The sequence below is a fragment of the Amblyomma americanum genome, chromosome 1 (genome assembly GCF_052857255.1).
Source record: "Amblyomma americanum isolate KBUSLIRL-KWMA chromosome 1, ASM5285725v1, whole genome shotgun sequence".
Classification (NCBI taxonomy): domain Eukaryota; kingdom Metazoa; phylum Arthropoda; class Arachnida; order Ixodida; family Ixodidae; genus Amblyomma; species Amblyomma americanum.
Window position 1 is genome coordinate 359,940,474 of NC_135497.1, and position 17,798 is coordinate 359,958,271.

Below are 17,798 nucleotides of genomic sequence, written 5' to 3' on the forward strand. Positions count from 1 at the left end.
CATGAAGTCAGCAGTATAGACCATAAGATAATGACGTCTACAGCAAAGATAAGAAAAAAATATAATTCCTTGCCGCACCTGACCTGGTTGGCCCACAACACCACGTTACTTGGCGCATAAAGGTTAACGTATTGTATGCCTCTTCTTACGACAGTATGTTAATGAGTAGGGGTGTCATTAGGCAGGAAGGGGTCTTTAATTAACCTCGCAACAGGGCTCACGATATGAGACAATGCTTTCGCATTCAAAGCATGTAAGCAGTCTTAAGTGCCTTCCATTTTTGTCGTTCCCTTCACCTCAGCTAAAATGTCTATGGTCGCTTGTGCTGACGCCACGAGAGAGATTCCTAATGGTACGAAAGCGATCGCCTTCCGGCGCCATTGAGAGAGTGGGAACGTGAAGGAGCATTTGTGGTTTAACGTCCCAAAGCGACAAACATCGTACAGTGGAATAGCGTACAGTGGAGGGACCCGGATTAATTTAGGCCACCTGTGGTTCTTTAACGTGCGCTTACATCGCGCAGCACACAGATGTGTTCATCTTTCGACCGCATCGAAAAACGGCCTGCAAGGCCGGGATCGAACCCGCGACCTTGGCATCAGTAGCCCAACGCCATAGCCACTGCTACGGGCATAATGTATGTGAGCCGTGACGTCATTTCACCAGAAGCTATGCTAGGTGGAATCCTACGGCGGCATCACTGGCAGCTGTCGCCATTAAAAGAAATGTTAAGATTCCTCGCCGTGCTTGCGATTTAATGTATTGGCGTCAGTTGGGAGTGTGTTTTGACATATGCCGGTATTAACAACGCGCGAAAAAATAAATATATTGTAGGATACAACTCTCGAACGATGAAGCAAATGCCCTTCAAAGGAGGCCCTCCAGCCAATGGCATCGACTGAATTTCATGACATCGTGGTTAATCCGTGGTCACGCCATAGGATTTGCAGCGACTTCATGAAAATCGGTCAACGCCATTGGCTGGAGTATAGCACTAGAGAGGCCTAATCTTGAGGCCCGAGCCCGGCCCAGGCCCGTAATTTGAAGTGAGCGCCGCTATGTTATCACTTTATTGAACTTGGCCGGGTCCACCAAGCTCAGAGTAGGCTCGGGCCGTTTGCCGCAAGAGGTAAACTATTCATATTATACACAAATTATGAAGTGGCAGAAAATGCGCTCAAATCGCTAAAACACTTGAAGAAATTGGTGTGCTAAATATAAACAGAAGGGAAGAGGAGGCGCGTCCGCCCGCATGGCTTTTTGAACAGTGATGTCGTGTGTAAGGATCTCAGGTGTTCCGAGATGTAAATGAATAGGGCCGCACACAGGCGTAAAAACTACGAGTTACTTATAATTTTTTAATCAAACAGTGGTATTTTACGGCGCGCGATGTATAAATAATAAAACGCTCTTGCAGGCACTGCAAAACCATTTCTTTCTCTTTAATTTTCTTTAATGAACACGGCTTCGCGGACAAATCTATGACCGCTTTTCAGTGGAGGCGAAAAGCAATAGCGCCTGTTTAGGGCATAGTAAGTGATAAAAGACATGAAGAGCGATAAATCAATATGCTTTTCCTCAGTGGCGTTGCTCAAAGCCTACAGGCGTGATTTTTGGAACACACACACAACGATCTTGGAAAACACAACTGCCCATCTTCCGGGCCCGACTCTTCAAGCCCGGGCCATGCTTATAGCCCCGACGGATCAGAGAATTTTCCGTCCTGGTGGTGGTGGTGGTAGTGGTTTTATTAAAAATAATTGTAAAAAGGAAGGAAAAGATTTTTGCTAGCCCCGGCATCTGCCATCGATACTGAAGAACCTGAGCTGGGGCAGCGGAAATAAAGGACAGCAGGCAGAATGGAGAAATGAAATGAAAGAGGTGAGGGGACAGGAATAGAGGACAGGGGGAAAAGTAATATGTACAAACTATTTACACAATAAGTAATGTGTCCAGGTTGTGCGCGTGATTAGTTCATTTAAGAGGAATTAAATCACACACGCGCACAGCACTGTGTAGGTTACAACTGGAGTGGGGCGTCCAGTTATTAATCGTTCAAGGTAGAACTCGCGGAGCGTTCGGTCACTGCGTGTAACTACCTGACGGAGAACAGACGGGACGTCAAGCCCGTGTGTTCGAGGAATGCACAGAGGCTCACCAAAGTTCGCTCACGAGTGCGCGCACTGCCCTGCGGCCACAATAGCGTCTTGATGGAGTCTGGTAGTATGCCCTGCGCCCTATAGGCCGCGAGCATATCGCGACGAGCATCGGCGAACGTGGAGCAGCGAAGGAGCAGATGTTCTAGTGTTTCCACTGCACCGCATCCGTCACACACATCACTCGTCGCGATTCCGTGACGCAACCGTCGTTCCCCGGGCCACACGCAGCCAATGCGCGCGCGGAGGATCATTGCACGTTGCGACCGTGTAAGTGCGCGCCAGCCGGTGACACTGTCGATGCGCTCACCTCCCGCGATGCGTGGGTCGGGGTGCTGCTTTCGGAGATGGTCGTGAATGGCCGCACGCACGTCCTCCAGCGCAAGGGGCAGATCGCTGGCAGGTAGTTGGTGTGCAGCGGTCGCGAGGTCGTCAGCTTCTTCGTTGCCGGCGATGCCGCAGTGACCGGGCACCCACTGTGCGGAGGCGCTCGATGCGCGAGCGAATTTCCCGCACTAGTGGGGTACCGCGGCCGTTAGATTGCAGGCGGCTGAGGGCGGCGCGGGAGTCGCACAGCAGAGCACTCCTGGGCGGCGGAGGGCCGAGGGTGAGCAGCAGGTCCAGCCCGAGCCGGATCCCCATCAACTCCGCCGTGGTGGAGGAGCCCAGGAATGTTGCGTGTTGCTGGCTGTGCAGTCGCAGGGCGGGGATGGTGGCCGCCGCAGCAAGGGAGCAGCTGTCGCGGGCCACTGAGCCGTCGGTGTACACGAGGAGATGGTCCTGGAGCTCCTCGTGTATGACGGCTCTGGCCAGCTGCTGCACAGCGCAGAGGGGTGTGCTCCGCTTTCCCGCGATGCCGACGATCTCTCGCTGTACCTCCGAGGCAGCAGGCCAAGGCGCGCAGGAGCCGTAGGGGGGTGGGCCTTGGGTCAATTGCTCATACTCGAGCAGCGCCGTGCCCATTCGTGAGCGCGGGTGCGAGCGCATACGCTGCAGCAGCGAGCCGCCGTCCGGTGCGCGGTGAAGCCGGCCGATGTGATTCAGTGCCCTGCGCGCTGCTTGGAGCTCAAGGGGCCACGCTCCTGCCTCGGCCAACGTTGCGGCGCACTGCGAGTTTTTGGGCAGGCCTAGGCACACGCGCAGGGACTTGCGGTGCTGAAGCTCGAGCTTCTTCCAGAACGGCTTGCGCACAGTGACGAGCGGCAGCGCATAGAGCACCGCCCCCAAAGCTCCGGCATTGTATAGACGCAGCGCGGCTTGCTGGGAGATGCCCTGGCCTCGAGCGGTGAGCTTGTGCACGGCGGCGGTGATCCTCTTCATCTGCAGACAGGCCTTGGTCGCCGCGGGGCGGATGGAAAGGCGCCAGTCGATGTCCAGGCCAAGGTACCGCACCGATTTACGCCAAGGAATCGGAGTCCCGTCCAGTGACAGTGGCGCAAGGAGCGCGCGCGAGCGCGAAACGCAGGCCATGGCCACCGATTTGTCCGCGCTCAGCGACAGACCAAGGCCGCGCAAGCTGGCATCGATTGCGGTCAGGGCTCCCTGAAGGCACCCCCGCACGCGGAACGCCTCGCCCGGAGGTCCCCGGCACCACAGAGCTATGTCGTCTGCATATATGGACATGTACACATGGTGTCGCCCGCTCGATCCCGTGCTGTTCTCTGGGGTGGAGGGCCTCATTGAAGGGGCATTTGCCGCTCCATTTTTAAGTCGTAAGCCTTTCTTGGCTGATTAGCGGCGTGGAGGGTTGTAGACGGAAGTTTGTGGAGGGATGTTGTCCGCGCGAACTGTCACTCATAAGTTGTATGCCAAATAAACTAAAGTAAAAGTAAAATAAAAAGAAATAGAAATAAAATTACAAAACAAAAATTAAGTGTGAAAATAAAGATGAGAACAATAAAATAATAAAAAATGAAAATGGTTTAACGTCCCAAAGCGACGCAGGCTATAAGAGACTCCGTAGTGAAGGGCTCCGGAAATTTCGACCACCAGGGGTGCTCTAATGTGCATTGACATAGCAGAGTACACGGGCCTCTAGAATTTCGCCTCCATCGAACTTTGACCGCTGCGGGCGGGATCGAACCCGCGTCTTTCGGGCCAGCCACCGAGCGCCATAACCACCAAGCCACCGCGGCGGCGAAATGAAAAAGAAAAATGGAGAGAGAAACAGACGGCAGGGAAAGGCTTTCGCATTTTCGTCTTCAGCAAGCTTAAGTGGAATCTTCTAATTTTTTTAGTTGTGTCCGACTACAAAGAACTGGATTCTAAAACTTTTATTTCCAACAGTTTGTGTAGCTGTAGGTCCCCCACCTAAGCGATGGCCAGAAGGTTGTGGCTTCTGCCGGGGTCTTCAGCCAGTTGGACGACCTTAGAATCTCCGAATCGGAGCTGAGTAGAAGAGCCTCCAATTCGTCAATCGACTTTATTTTATCTCTTTTTCCCTCCAGGGGGCAAGAGCGCATTTCCAAAGAATATGATTGAGATCCGCTTTATCGTGACATAGCTTGCACTCATCCGAATATTGTTCCGGATAATAAAGACTACAGATAACTGGGTTCTAGAATGGATGAGTCTGCAAACGGCGCAAAGATGTGGCCAGACTCTTGTCAATATTTATCAGCAGGGGGAGAGGGGTACTTCGCTCTGTAGAGCCTGTAAAGTGTGATCTCTTTGGAACACACACGACGATCCCTGTCTGTAAAACCCTCGGTATGCGCACTGGCTCGGAAAGCCAGTTCGTGAGCTGCTTCATTTCCAGCCAGGGATGCGCGTGCAGGCCAGACTACGTGAATTTTCCGTCGTCCGTTGCGGTCCGCAGGATTTCATGCGTCAGGGGGGAGACCCTCCCTTTTGCAAAGTTCATCACTGCAACTTTGAGGTCACTGACTATCGTTGACGCCCCCGAGCCCGGTATTGCGTGCGTGATGGCGGCTTCTTCCGCAATTTCTGGAATGCCCGACGTGATCAAGGCGCCGGCCCGGAGACGTGTTTGGGTGCTATCACCATTCTACTCTTCCCGCAATTAGCTGCGTCTACGTTGGTCTCGTCTTCTATCGGATAGTTTGTGAAACGCCTGCCCAGGGCTTCAGCCCGTTTCTCTCTGCGATCCTTGTTGTATTGTTGTAGACAGATGGATGTTTGTGGATAGTGGCGGGATCATGAGCCTTGCACGCGCGCTCTTAATCATGTGCAAAAAAAAAACAGGGCAGTGCTGCTTAATAAAACATGTGTGTTAATGCTCTGTACGTACAACGTTCACTGTAGGTCAAAAATAAGCAAAAGCTATAAAAGGAACGTTGTCAGAAGTGGGGCTCTAACCCACGCCGTCTTCCGACGACCAGAGCTTAAATCTGGCGCCTTAGACCGCCCGGCCATTCTGACCACGGCGCGGCTGCTTTTACGAACATATATTCACTTTGTGCAAGTGTATGTGCATACATGTAGCATGTTTGCCTAAAGTAACGAGCAGCCGCGACGGCAGCGGGAGCGGGGGCTCAGCCGAAAGGCGGCGCTGCGGTCGCGGGCGCTGGCCACTGCTCTCCGGCTGCTAGTATAAACCGGGCGGCGTAAGTCCGCGCTCTAGCCCTCCATCCTCGGGTGATAAGAAGCACACAGTATGTGTGGCAAAGAATTTCGCACCTTTGGGGTGCACGTGGTACTGCACGAGGGCCCGGGCTTACATCAGCCGTAATTTTTAGTTGTATGCGACTACAGAGGAAAGAATAAAAATTGGTGTTGGTTTAGTTCTGGTTAACTCTAGTCGAAAGCGAAAAGATTCAGCTCCTTGTCTACGGTTTTCGTCCAGCGACTGGCGGTCTCCAGGGCAGGTGTCGCATCGAACACACATAGCGTTAGCCTGAACGGACCTAAGTACACCGGCGTTTTACGCAGAACCCGCTTCGATGCCCTCTGCAGTGCGCATGCGATTCGAGCATACGTTTTATCACTCTGCTCGGTCAAGGTGTGTGACGTCACAGAGAAACTAGGCAGCAATCTTGTGATGCCTCCGCAACGCGATGACGTAGCGTACATCTGCCGCTCTCTACGCCAGGGGTCGCATCGATCACACCTAGCATTGCGCTTAACTCATTAAAGTGCACCGGCGTTTTACGCAGAACCCAATTTCATGACCTGCGCATGCGACGCCGGCAGACACTTTCCCGCGCTTAACCGAAGGTCAAGGTCAAAGGTCATAGGTCAAAGACCAGATAGTTGGTGTAACAGCCGCTGGTATCGCTGCTGTAGCTGACGTCCTGTGTCTAACCTGACTACCACAAGTTATGCTCATGGTTTGACCTCTAGCTACACTCAAGGTCAAACTTGCGGCCACACTGCCCTCTAGCCGCATTCAACGGCAAACTTGCGGGCCCAACAACGGCTCGAAAAGCTGGAGCAGTGAAGCTTTTCGCTTCAAAAGAAACAGTGCAGTGCTGCTTAATAAAGATGTGTGTTAACACTCCGTAAGCAAGAAATAAGCTAAAAAATAAAAGTTGTCATAAGTGGGGTTTGAACCCACGCCCTCTTGTGAGGACCAGAGCCTAAATCTGGCGCCTTAGACCTCTCGGCCATTCTGACTACTGTACGGCAGCTTTTACAAACGTATATTCCATCTGTACAAATGTGTGTGCGTGTATGTAGCGTCTTTGCTAAAAGTAGCCAAGCAGCCGGGACGGGAGCGGGCTCTCAGCCGAGCGGCGTTGCTGCGGTCCCGGGCGCTGTGGTGGCTGGCCACTACCCCCCCCCCCCCCCGGCTGCGAATGTACTGTCACCTCTCGTCCAATTTGGCTTTGAAAGATCTGCCAGGCCTGCTCTCCGAAATCCCGGGCATCAAACACACATTGTATGCGGATGATATCACTGTCTGGTGACTCGGGGAGTGACGCCGAGATCGAGGGGCGTCTGAATTCAAGCAGCAGCGGACACGGTGGACAGGTACGCCAGGGATAGAGGCCTCCAGTGTGCGCCGGAATAGTCGGAGTTGCTCATCCTGAGGAACCCGAGGACACCCCTAGCGGAGAACATCACGGGATATATAGACAACCACCCAGCACCCAGTACAGAAACCCACTGAGATCAAGATCCTAGGGCAGTATATCCCGCAGGGGCGACAGAACGCCACCACTATGAAGAAGCTAACAACATGCACCGAGCAAACCCTCCGGATGATACATCGTATCAGAAATCAGCACCATGGCATGAAGGAAAGGGACACCATCCGCGCTTTGTGGAAGCTTTCGTGATCTCGCGGATAATTTACGGGACGGCATTCCTTAACCTCCCGAAATCGGAAATTAAAAAGTTGGAGACATTGATCAGGAAAGCCTACAAGACGGCACTGGGGTTACCAAACCCCACGCCAACGGCAAAGCTCATGGCTCTAGGAGTACACAATACCCTCAAAGAGATGTGGGAAGCACAATGGCTCTCACAACTCAGTAGATTCGCACTCACAAAACCAGTCCGAGATCTGCTCTGAAAGATCCATATTAATCTGCCCTATAAGATAGACCAAAACGAAGAGGTACCACTCGATGTGAGGAGACGCATCAACGTGTTCCCCACTCCGCGGAACATGCAGTGTTACGGTTGGCGTCTGGCACCAGGTGCAGAAAGGAATTTCACCCGACCGTCTCTCACCATGCTTCTTCGAAATGAGGCGTGACTTCTCCTGACAGGGTTGGCGTCTGGCAGCACGTGCAGAAAGGAATATCACCCGACCGTGTCTCACCATGTTTCGTCGAAATGAGGCGTGACTTCTGACAGGGTTGGCGTTTGGCACCACGTGCAGAAAGGAATTTCACCCGACCTTCTCTCACCATGCTTCGTCGGAATGAGGCGTGACTTCTCCTGCTAGGGTTGGCGTCTGACACCACGTGCAGAAAGAAATTTCACCCGACCTTCTCTCACCATGCCTCGTCGCAATGAGGCGTGACTTCTTTCCGCCAATCAGACTCTGTTCCGGTCACGTGACGTCGACGGAAGCAAGATCCCGCCGACGATTGTAGAGAGGCTATTTAAGGGGCTCTTAAATATACTTTTGATATATTCATTCATTCTCTTTTCTTCATCTTTCACCAACCTTGGAATACACTGCAAGTTTCGCACTAGAAATCGTCTCGTCCTTGCTCGGTCGCCATGGTCTACCGGATGCCTGCAGCCCGCCGACGAAGCCACGCTACCCAATAGTAACGTCGGTCGAGCTTCGATAGGCAAGCGTCGCAACAACTGGTTGGCAGCGATGGGGATACGCAACCCTGGAGACCCCAACTTGGACGACAACTACGAGACCGTAGCCTCTTCGTCCTGGTGACAACGTTCGGAAGGAAGGTGTCTGGATTCATGACTGCATATGGTGAGTGCACAGCTTTTCTTCACTAAGATATCACTTGGCTTTACGTATCTTGAAGAAAGTGCAGTGCAGTGATTTTAGTTTAACCGTTGACGGAAGTTTTTAGTACTTCAAGGTTGTTATAGAGTGAATAGTGAGCAGCACTAAGGGCAGCCATGAACTTGAAGGCACTAAAGAAGCCGGAATTGTTGAGCTTGGACAAAGAGTCTGGCCTCCAAATTGCCGAATCAAAGAGAAAGCCGGAGATCATAGAGGCGATCGAAGCGATCGGGGCAGACGACGATGAACTGGAGGAATGCCGAGAGAGCATCGCAGAAAAAGAGGAGGAGCGTAAGCGCCTAGAGGAAAAAGAAGAGCGTATGCACCTAGAGGTCAAAGAAGAGCGCGACCTCGAAATGAAGCGCCCAGAGATTGAGCTTCTGAAAGCTCAAAATACTGAAAGACCTAGCACATAGGCCCGTGAAAGCGAGTGCAGAATGACAGACTTGATGGCACCCTACGCAGTAGGAGGGAACATAGGTCTTTTTCTGGTACAGTTTGAGCGCACGTGTGAGAAGGCACAATTCGCGAGAAACACGTGGCCGCAACGCTTGCTTACGTTACTGCCAAGTGAGGTAGCTGATATCATCTCCCGCATGTGGAAAGAAAAAGCAGAGGACTTCAGTAAAGTCAAAGCAAATCTGCTTAAAAAGTACAGATTATCAGCAGAAGCATTTAGGCGAAAATTCAGAGAAGTCGATAGACCAAAAGCGAATCATACTCAGATTTTGCATACACCTTGGAGGTTAACCTGAAGGAATGGCTCAGAGAAGAGGGTGCACTCGGCGACGCCGAAAAGACAATGCAGTGCGTTGCCTTAGAACAGTTCTACCGCCGGCTGCCAGTAAACATCAAGTATTGGGTTCAGGATAGGCCAGGCGTAGACACTATCACGAAAGCGGCCAATCTCGCTGAGGAGTACGTAACCCGCCGTGCGTTCGAAGGCAACGAAGCTCCCAAGAAGGAGGGGACTAAATACAGACCCGACAACTCAGAGCGATGGTCAAAGTCGAATCAGTATAAATTAAAGAAAGATCAGATTCGGTGAAAAGTAGTGACGAGAACAGCAAGGAAACGGAGGAGTCAACCGAACAGAGGGCAGAAAGGCAAAAGAAAAAAATCTTTCGAGGCCAAGAAACCAATAGTTTGCTACAACTGCCAGCAAACAGGGCATATCTTTGTGGGATGCAAAAACCCCAAACTTGTGTTGATGTCTCTAACTAGTAACGAGGAAAATCTGAAATTGCTAGAACCGTACATTCGAGACCTCGTGGTAAAGGGCAAACCGTGTAGAGTGCTTCGCAACTCGGCAGCCACAATGGACGTGGTGCATCCGTCGTACGTAAAGGAAGGCCAGTTCACGGGAGAATGTGCTTGGATAAGGCAAGCCGTGGAAACCTCCAGTGCTTGTCTCCCTGTGGCCAAGATTCGTACCGAAGACCCTTTTGGTGTACTGAACACTGAAGCTGCCGTCTCGGCACATCTCCCGCCTTAATATCCATATTTGTTTTCTAACAAATCTGAGGATTTGCTGCGACACAGGGGAATCGGGTTTAGTGAAGGGATAGTGCAAGCCTTAACTGGTTCCAAGGCAAGGGAGCTCGCGGCCAAGGCAGTGTATGAGTGCCCAGTGGTGGAGGAAACAGGTTTGATGGAGGATTCGTCACACAGATCCAAACAAGACAGCCCTATAGGGGATAATGCAGAAAGCACACCAGGTAATGAGGGGTCAGGAAAGCAGCGGAGCCTGAAATGTCTCGTGAGGCAGAATGCAGACAAAAGTTATTGAATGTAAGCCATGCCACATTGATTGCTGAGCAGGAAAAAGATTTCAATAATAATAATAATAATAATAATAATAATAATAATAATAATAATAATAATAATAATAATAATAATAATAATAATAATAATAATAATAATAATAATAATAATAATAATAATAATAATAATAATAATAATAATAATAATAATAATAAAAATTATTATTATTATTATCATTCACAGGCTGCGCCATCTGGGATAATACGGCACCTACGTCAGATCCGAGCACGGCAATTGGTTGCCTCGCTGTTCGCCAGATGGGGCAGCCTTTTAAATCGGCCATCCCGCTCGCCTCGATGAAAATTCTGCGCGCAGACGACTGCAGTTTTTCACCGATTCCTTGCAGTCTAGGCCAATTATGATGGTGAATTATTTACCCAAATACGCACACTATCATAAACTACCCTGTGGGTTGTGCTTGAGCAGATAAAGACCAGTGGTTTGAGCAGGAGAATTTTTCACAACCTGGACAGATAAATTTGAAACACCCATCAGCACGAAAGCCGGCGTCCATGGCACACAATTCTCCAGTGACGTCACCATGCTCTCACATGAAGTCAGCAGTATAGACCATAAGATAGTGACGTCTACAGGAAAGATAAAAAAATATAATTTCTTGCCCCACCTGACCTGGTTGGCCCACAACACCACGTTCCTTGGCGCATAAAGGTTAACGTAGTGTATGCCTCTCCTTACGACAGTATGTTAATGAGTAGGTGTGTCATTAGGCAGGAAGGAGTATTTAATGAACCTCGCAACAGGGCTCACGATATGAGACAATGCTTTCGCATTCAACGCATGTAAGCAGTCTTAAGTGCCTTCCATTTTTGTCGTTCCCTTCACCTCAGCTAAAATGTCTATGGTCGCTTGTGCTGACGCCACGAGAGAGATTCCTAATGATACGGAAGCGATCGCCTTCCGGCGCCATTGAGAGAGTGGGGACGTGAAGGAGCATTTGTGGTTTAACGTCTTAAAGCGACAAACATCGTACAGTGGAACAGCATACAGTGGAGGGACCCGGATTAATTTAGGCCACCTGTGGTTCTTTAACGTGCGCTTACATCGCGCAGCACACAGATGTGTTCATCTTTCGACCGCATCGAAAAACGGCCGGCAAGGCCGGGATCGAGCCCGCGACCTTGGCATCAGTAGCCCAACGCCATAGCCACTGCTACGGGAATAATGTATGTGAGCCGTGACGTCATTTCACCAGACGCTATGCTAGGTGGAATCCTACGGCGGCATCACTGGCAGCTGTCGCCATTAAAAGAAATGTTAAGATTCCTCTTTGTGCTTGCGAATTAATGTATTTGCTTCAGTTGGGAATGTGTTCTGACATATGCCGGTATTAGCAACGCGCGAAAAAACAAATTATATAGTAGGATACAACACTCGAACGATGAGGCAAATGCCCTTCAAAGGAGGCCCTCGAGCCAATGGCATCGACTGAATTTCATGACATCGTGGTTAATCCGTGGTCACGCCATAGGATTTGCAGCGACTTCATGAAAATCGGTCAACGCCATTGGCTGGAGTATAGCACTAGAGAGGCTTAATCTTGAGGCCCGAGCCCGGCCCAGGCCCGCAATTTGAAGTGAGCGCCGCTATGTTATCACTTTATTGAACTTGGCCGGGTCCACCAAGCTCAGAGTAGGCTCGGGCCGTTTGCCGCAAGAGGTAAACTATTCATATTATACACAAATTATGAAGTGGCAGAAAATGCGCTAAAATCGCTAAAACACTTGACGAAATTGGTGTGCTAAATATAAACAGAAGGGAAGAGGAGGCGCGTCCGCCCGCATGGCTTTTTGAACAGTGATGTCGTGTGTAAGGATCTCAGGTGTTCCGAGATGTAAATGAATAGGGCCGCACACAGGCGTAAAAACTACGAGTTACTTATAATTTTTTAATCAAACAGTGGTATTTTACGGCGCGCGATGTTTAAATATTAAAACGCTCTTGCAGGCACTGCAAAACCATTTCTTTTTCTTTAATTTTCTTTAATGAACACTGCTTCGCGGACGAATCCATGGCCGCTTTTATTTATTTATTTATTTATTCAAAATACCACCAAAGGCCCTCATTTGAGGGTATTACATGGGGGGGGGGGGGGAGTAAGTACAAAGCATTGTTATAAGGTTAAAGATATTGCACTAAAATAAAATAGAAATCACAAAATAATAATCATAAATAGGCATTCACAGAAAGGGTCGCAACAATGCACATAACAGCAAAATTTGAGCATAAATAACAGCACCGCTAGAAAAAGAAAAAGACAACACTGGAAAAGGTGCGCTGAAGTACAAAAAAAATAAAATAAAAAGAAGACAAGGCGGAAGAAAGGAACGCTCAAAAAATACCTTTTTAGTTGTTTTCAGTGGAGGCGAAAAGCAATAACGCCTGTTTTGTGCAAAGTATGTGATAAAAGACATGAAGAGCGATAAATCAATATGCTTTTCCTCAGTGGCGTTGCTCAAAGCCTACAGGCGTGATTTTTGGAACACACACACAACGATCTTGGAAAACACAACTGCCCGTCTTCCGGGCCCGACTCTTCAAGCCCGGGCCATGCTTATAGCCCCGACGGATCTGATAATTTTCCGTCCTGATCCCGTGCTGTTCTCTGGTGTGGAAGGCCTCATTTAAGGGGCATTTGCCGCTCCATTTTTAAGTCGTAAGCCTTTCTTGGCCGATTAGCGGCGTGGAGGGTTGTAGACGGAAGTTTGTGGAGGGAAGTTGTCCGCGCGAACTGTCACTCATAAGTTGTATGCCAAATAAACTAAAGTAAAAGTAAAATAAAAAGAAATAGAAATAAAATTACAAAAACAAAAATTAAGTGTGAAAATAAAGATGAGAACAATAAAATAATAAAAAATGAAAATGGTTTAACGTCCCAAAGCGACGCAGGCTATAAGAGACTCCGTAGTGAAGGGCTCCGGAAATTTCGACCACCCGGGGTGCTCTAATGTGCATTGACATAGCAGAGTACACGGGCCTCTAGAATTTCGCCTCCATCGAACTTTGACCGCCGCGGGCGGGATCGAACCCGCGTCTTTCGGGCCAGCCACCGAGCGCCATAACCACCAAGCCACCGCGGCGGCGAAATGAAAAAGAAAAATGGAGAGAGAAACAGACGGCAGGGAAAGGCTTTCGCATTTTCGTCTTCAGCAAGCTTAAGTGGAATCTTCTAATTTTTTTAGTTGTGTCCGACTACAAAGAACTGGATTCTAAAACTTTTATTTCCAACAGTTTGTGTAGCTGTAGGTCCCCCACCTAAGCGATGGCCAGAAGGTTGTGGCTTCTGCCGGGGTCTTCAGCCAGTTGGACGACCTTAGAATCTCCGAATCGGAGCTGAGTAGAAGAGCCTCCAATTCGTCAATCGACTTTATTTTATCTCTTTTTCCCTCCAGGGGGCAAGAGCGCATTTCCAAAGAATATGATTGAGATCCGCTTTATCGTGACATAGCTTGCACTCATCCGAATATTGTTCCGGATAATAAAGACTACAGATAACTGGGTTCTAGAATGGATGAGTCTGCAAACGGCGCAAAGATGTGGCCAGACTCTTGTCAATATTTATCAGCAGGGGGGAGAGGGGTACTTCGCTCTGTAGAGCCTGTAAAGTGTGATCTCTTTGGAACACACACGACGATCCCTGTCTGTAAAACCCTCGGTATGCGCACTGGCTCGGAAAGCCAGTTCGTGAGCTGCTTCATTTCCAGCCAGGGATGCGCGTGCAGGCCAGACTACGTGAATTTTCCGTCGTCCGTTGCGGTCCGCAGGATTTCATGCGTCAGGGGGGAGACCCTCCCTTTTGCAAAGTTCATCACTGCAACTTTGAGGTCACTGACTATCGTTGACGCCCCCGAGCCCGGTATTGCGTGCGTGATGGCGGCTTCTTCCGCAATTTCTGGAATGCCCGACGTGATCAAGGCCCCGGCTCGGAGACGTGTTTGGGAGCTAGCTACCGCTATCACCATTCTACTCTTCCCGCAATTAGCTGCGTCCACGTTGGTCTCGTCTTCTATCGGATAGTTTGTGAAACGCCTGCCCAGGGCTTCAGCCCGTTTCTCTCTGCGATCCTTGTTGTAGACAGATGGATGTTTGTGGATAGTGGCGCGCGATTATGAGCCTGTCACGCACGCTCCTAATCATGTGCACAAAAAAAAAACAGGGCAGTGCTGCTTAATAAAAAATGTGTGTCAATGCTCTGTACGTACAACGTTCACTGTAGGTCAAATAAGCAAAAGCTAAAAAGATTCTAGATGCCCGTGTACGTTGTCAGAGGTGGGGTTCGAACCCACGCCCTCTTGCGAGGACCAGAGCTTAAATCTGGCGCCTTAGACCGCTCGGCCATTCAGACCACGGTGCGGCTGCTTTTACGAACATATATTCACTCTGAGCAAGTGTATGTGCATACATGTAGCGTCTTTGCCAAAAGTAACGAGCAGCCGCGACGGCAGCGGGAGCGGGGGCTCAGCCGAAAGGCTGCGCTGCGGTCGCGGGCGCTGACCACGGCTCTCCGGCTGCGAGTGTAAACTGGGTAGCGTAACTCCGCGCTCTCGCCCTCCTTCCTCGGATGATAAGAAGCACATAGCATGTGTGGCGAGGAATTTCGTACCTTCGGGTTGCTGTGGTACTACTGCGCGAGGGCTCGGGCTTACGTCAGCCGTAATTTTTTAGTTGTATTCGACTACCGAGGAAAGAAAAAAAATTGGCGTTCGTTTAGCTCTGGTTAACCCTAGTCGAAAACGAAAAGCTTCGGCTCCCTGTCTACGGTTTTCGTCCAGCGGCTGGCGGTCTCCAGGGCAGGCCTCGCATCGAACACACACAGCGTTAGCCTGAACGGATCAAAGTGCAGCGGCGTTTTACGCAGAGCCCGCTTCGATGCCCTGCGCAGTGCGCATGCGATTCGAGCATACGTTTTATCACTCTGCTCCGTCAAGGTTTGTGACGTCACAGAGAAACTAGGCAGCAATCTTGTGATGCCTCCTTCCCTCCCCTGCGCAACGCGTTGACGTAGCGCACATCTGCCGCTCTCTACGCCAGGAGTCGCATCGATCACACCTAGCATTGCGCTTAACTAATTAAAGTGCACCGGTGTTTTACGCAGAACCCACTTTCATGACCTGCGCATGCGACGCCGGCAGACGCTTTCCCGCGCTTAACCGAAGGTCAAGGTCGAAGGTCATAGGTCAAAGTTGAGATAATTGGTGTAACAGCCGCTGGTGTCGCTGCTGTAGCTGACGTCTTGTGTCTAACCTAATCGAGCACAGTTTTAATACTGTTCGAAGACAAAGAGGTGCTGCGGTGGGTGAGACTCGCGCCCGTGGCGCAACGCAAAAAATACCGCAAAAAATACGAAGTTTGCAACGCTTGCGGCCGGCTCGGACACCGCGCAGACGTCTGCCCGGACCCAGAGAATGTGAAATTCCGTGGCTGTGGCATGGAACAACCGCCACAAGACCTTTTATGTGAGCCCAAGTGCCAACTGCCGTGTTCCTTACGAGGTGAAGAAGAGGCTATGGGAACGCAAGATAAACATGCAACAGCAGCAGGAACTTCAGGAGCAGCAAGCCGGAGCGACCGCCGAGGGGAATCCCCGGAGCCGTTCCAAGGTCAGGGGCGGAAACGAGGACTTTCGCGCCAGAAACGACTGCTTCCCGAGGCTGGAGAAGACCACCGGAGGAGATGATTGTTGAATTGGCTAGACCGCCCCCAATGAAACGCAAAGGAGAAGACGCTGATTCGTTGGTGGCACTAGGGAAAAGATTAGAAGCCAAAATCGAACCTAAATTTGATTCTTTCATGGCCCAAATTATGGGCGCAATAAATCAGACTCAGAGCCAGATCCAAGTCCTCACGGGCAATGTACAAAGACAAAGGGTAGAAATAGTTGCCATAGGAGAATTTCAACAAAAAGCTGAGGAAAATATCAACCAGCTCCAAAATGACCAGAGGCGCACCAAGTGAGTCTGTAATCTGGCAGTGGAACTGTCGCGGCTTCCAGCGCAAGCGGGCGTTAGTGCCACAATACTTGACGCTATTAGATGAGAAACCATTAGCTATAGCCTTGCAGGATACGGGCAAAGCAGCAAAACTATCGGGATACCAAGCTTTTCCAAGTGACAGAGGTGAGAAATCTCGCGTCACAACGTTGATTAAGAGGAACATTGCGGCAATCGAGCACGAAATCAACTCGAGAGAAATTGAGGCAATGCTATTGGAAATTCTTACGGGACGAAAAGAGGTTCCTATTAAATTTGTACAGTACCTCGAAGCAGAGAAAGGTGAGGTTCAGGGCCCTCTTTCGCAAAGCGATTAAGGCAGCCGGAACTAACCCCCTGCTAATAGTCGGTGACTTTAATGCAGCGCACCCAGAATGGGGTTACGCTAAACAAGACCCTAAAGGCAGGAAGCTATGGGAGGACGCGCACGAGCTGGGACTCACCGTACACACGGACCCTAGTAGTCCATCCAGGGTGGGTAACAGCGTCTGCACAGACACCTCTCCTGATCTGACCTTCTCCAAGAATGTGACAGATCTGAGCTGGCAAAATTCGGAACAAAATTTGGGCAGCGATCATTTCATTCTGGCCTAGATCCTTAAAAAAGGAGTGACGACGCGTCGTGTGCGTCAATCGAGGGTTACGGAATGGGAATTATTCAGGGAGAAGCGAGAGAAAGCTGCTACAGGGAGGATAACAAACATAGAGAAATGGACGGAGGCCCTCAGGCGTCACGTTGGAGAGGCAACAAAGACGCTTGAAGGGGACGACGCCCCGGAGATAGTCGATAGCAGACTGCTTCACATGTGGGAGGCAAAGCATGGTATGGAGCGCAGACTGAAGAAGCAAAAATGGAACCGAAATCTTAGACGGAGGATCGCTAGACACAACAAAGAATTTGAAAATTATGCGATCAAATTAGGCGAAGAGCATTGGTACAGCAGATGCGACGAGATGGAGGGGGGCAGGAGCCTTTCCAAAACGTGGGGTCTGCTGAGACACCTATTAGACCCGACGAACTCGAAAACCCAATCGGGACTTAGATTATCAAAAGCCAGGCACGCGTTTGACGGTACAGTCGCAGAATTTATGGACAAACTCATCAACATGTACATTGGCGATACCCATAGTACCCCCCTCCCAGCAAACGACGGAACTCCCGACGAGGAGCTCGACGCACCCATCACGGAGGCGGAGGTCAGGGCTGAAATATTGGGACTAAAAACGAAATCGGCCCCGGGCCCTGACAGGATAACTAACAAAATTTTAAGAAACGTGGACGCTGACTCCATCAGCGCTCTGACGGAGTATATGCAAGAAATTTGGGCCATTGGCCTCCTGCCTCCGCAGTGGAAGGAGGCAAACGTAATTCTAATCCCAAAGCCAGGCAAATCCCCTAAACTAGAAAATCTAAGACCAATT

General features: G+C 50.3%; 3 non-coding genes across 3 annotated transcripts; all 3 read right to left on the reverse strand.

The window, feature by feature from the left end:
* Window positions 1–5,453: 5,453 nt before the first annotated feature.
* On the reverse strand, window positions 5,454–5,537 carry TRNAL-UAA (transfer RNA leucine (anticodon UAA)). The gene has a single exon. It is a non-coding gene; the product is annotated as a tRNA-Leu (tRNA).
* Window positions 5,538–6,647: 1,110 nt separating this feature from the next.
* TRNAL-UAG (transfer RNA leucine (anticodon UAG)) lies at window positions 6,648–6,731 on the reverse strand. The gene has a single exon. It is a non-coding gene; the product is annotated as a tRNA-Leu (tRNA).
* A 7,916-nt stretch (window positions 6,732–14,647) lies between these two features.
* Window positions 14,648–14,731, reverse strand: TRNAL-UAA (transfer RNA leucine (anticodon UAA)). The gene has a single exon. It is a non-coding gene; the product is annotated as a tRNA-Leu (tRNA).
* Between the last annotated feature and the right edge of the window lie 3,067 nt (window positions 14,732–17,798).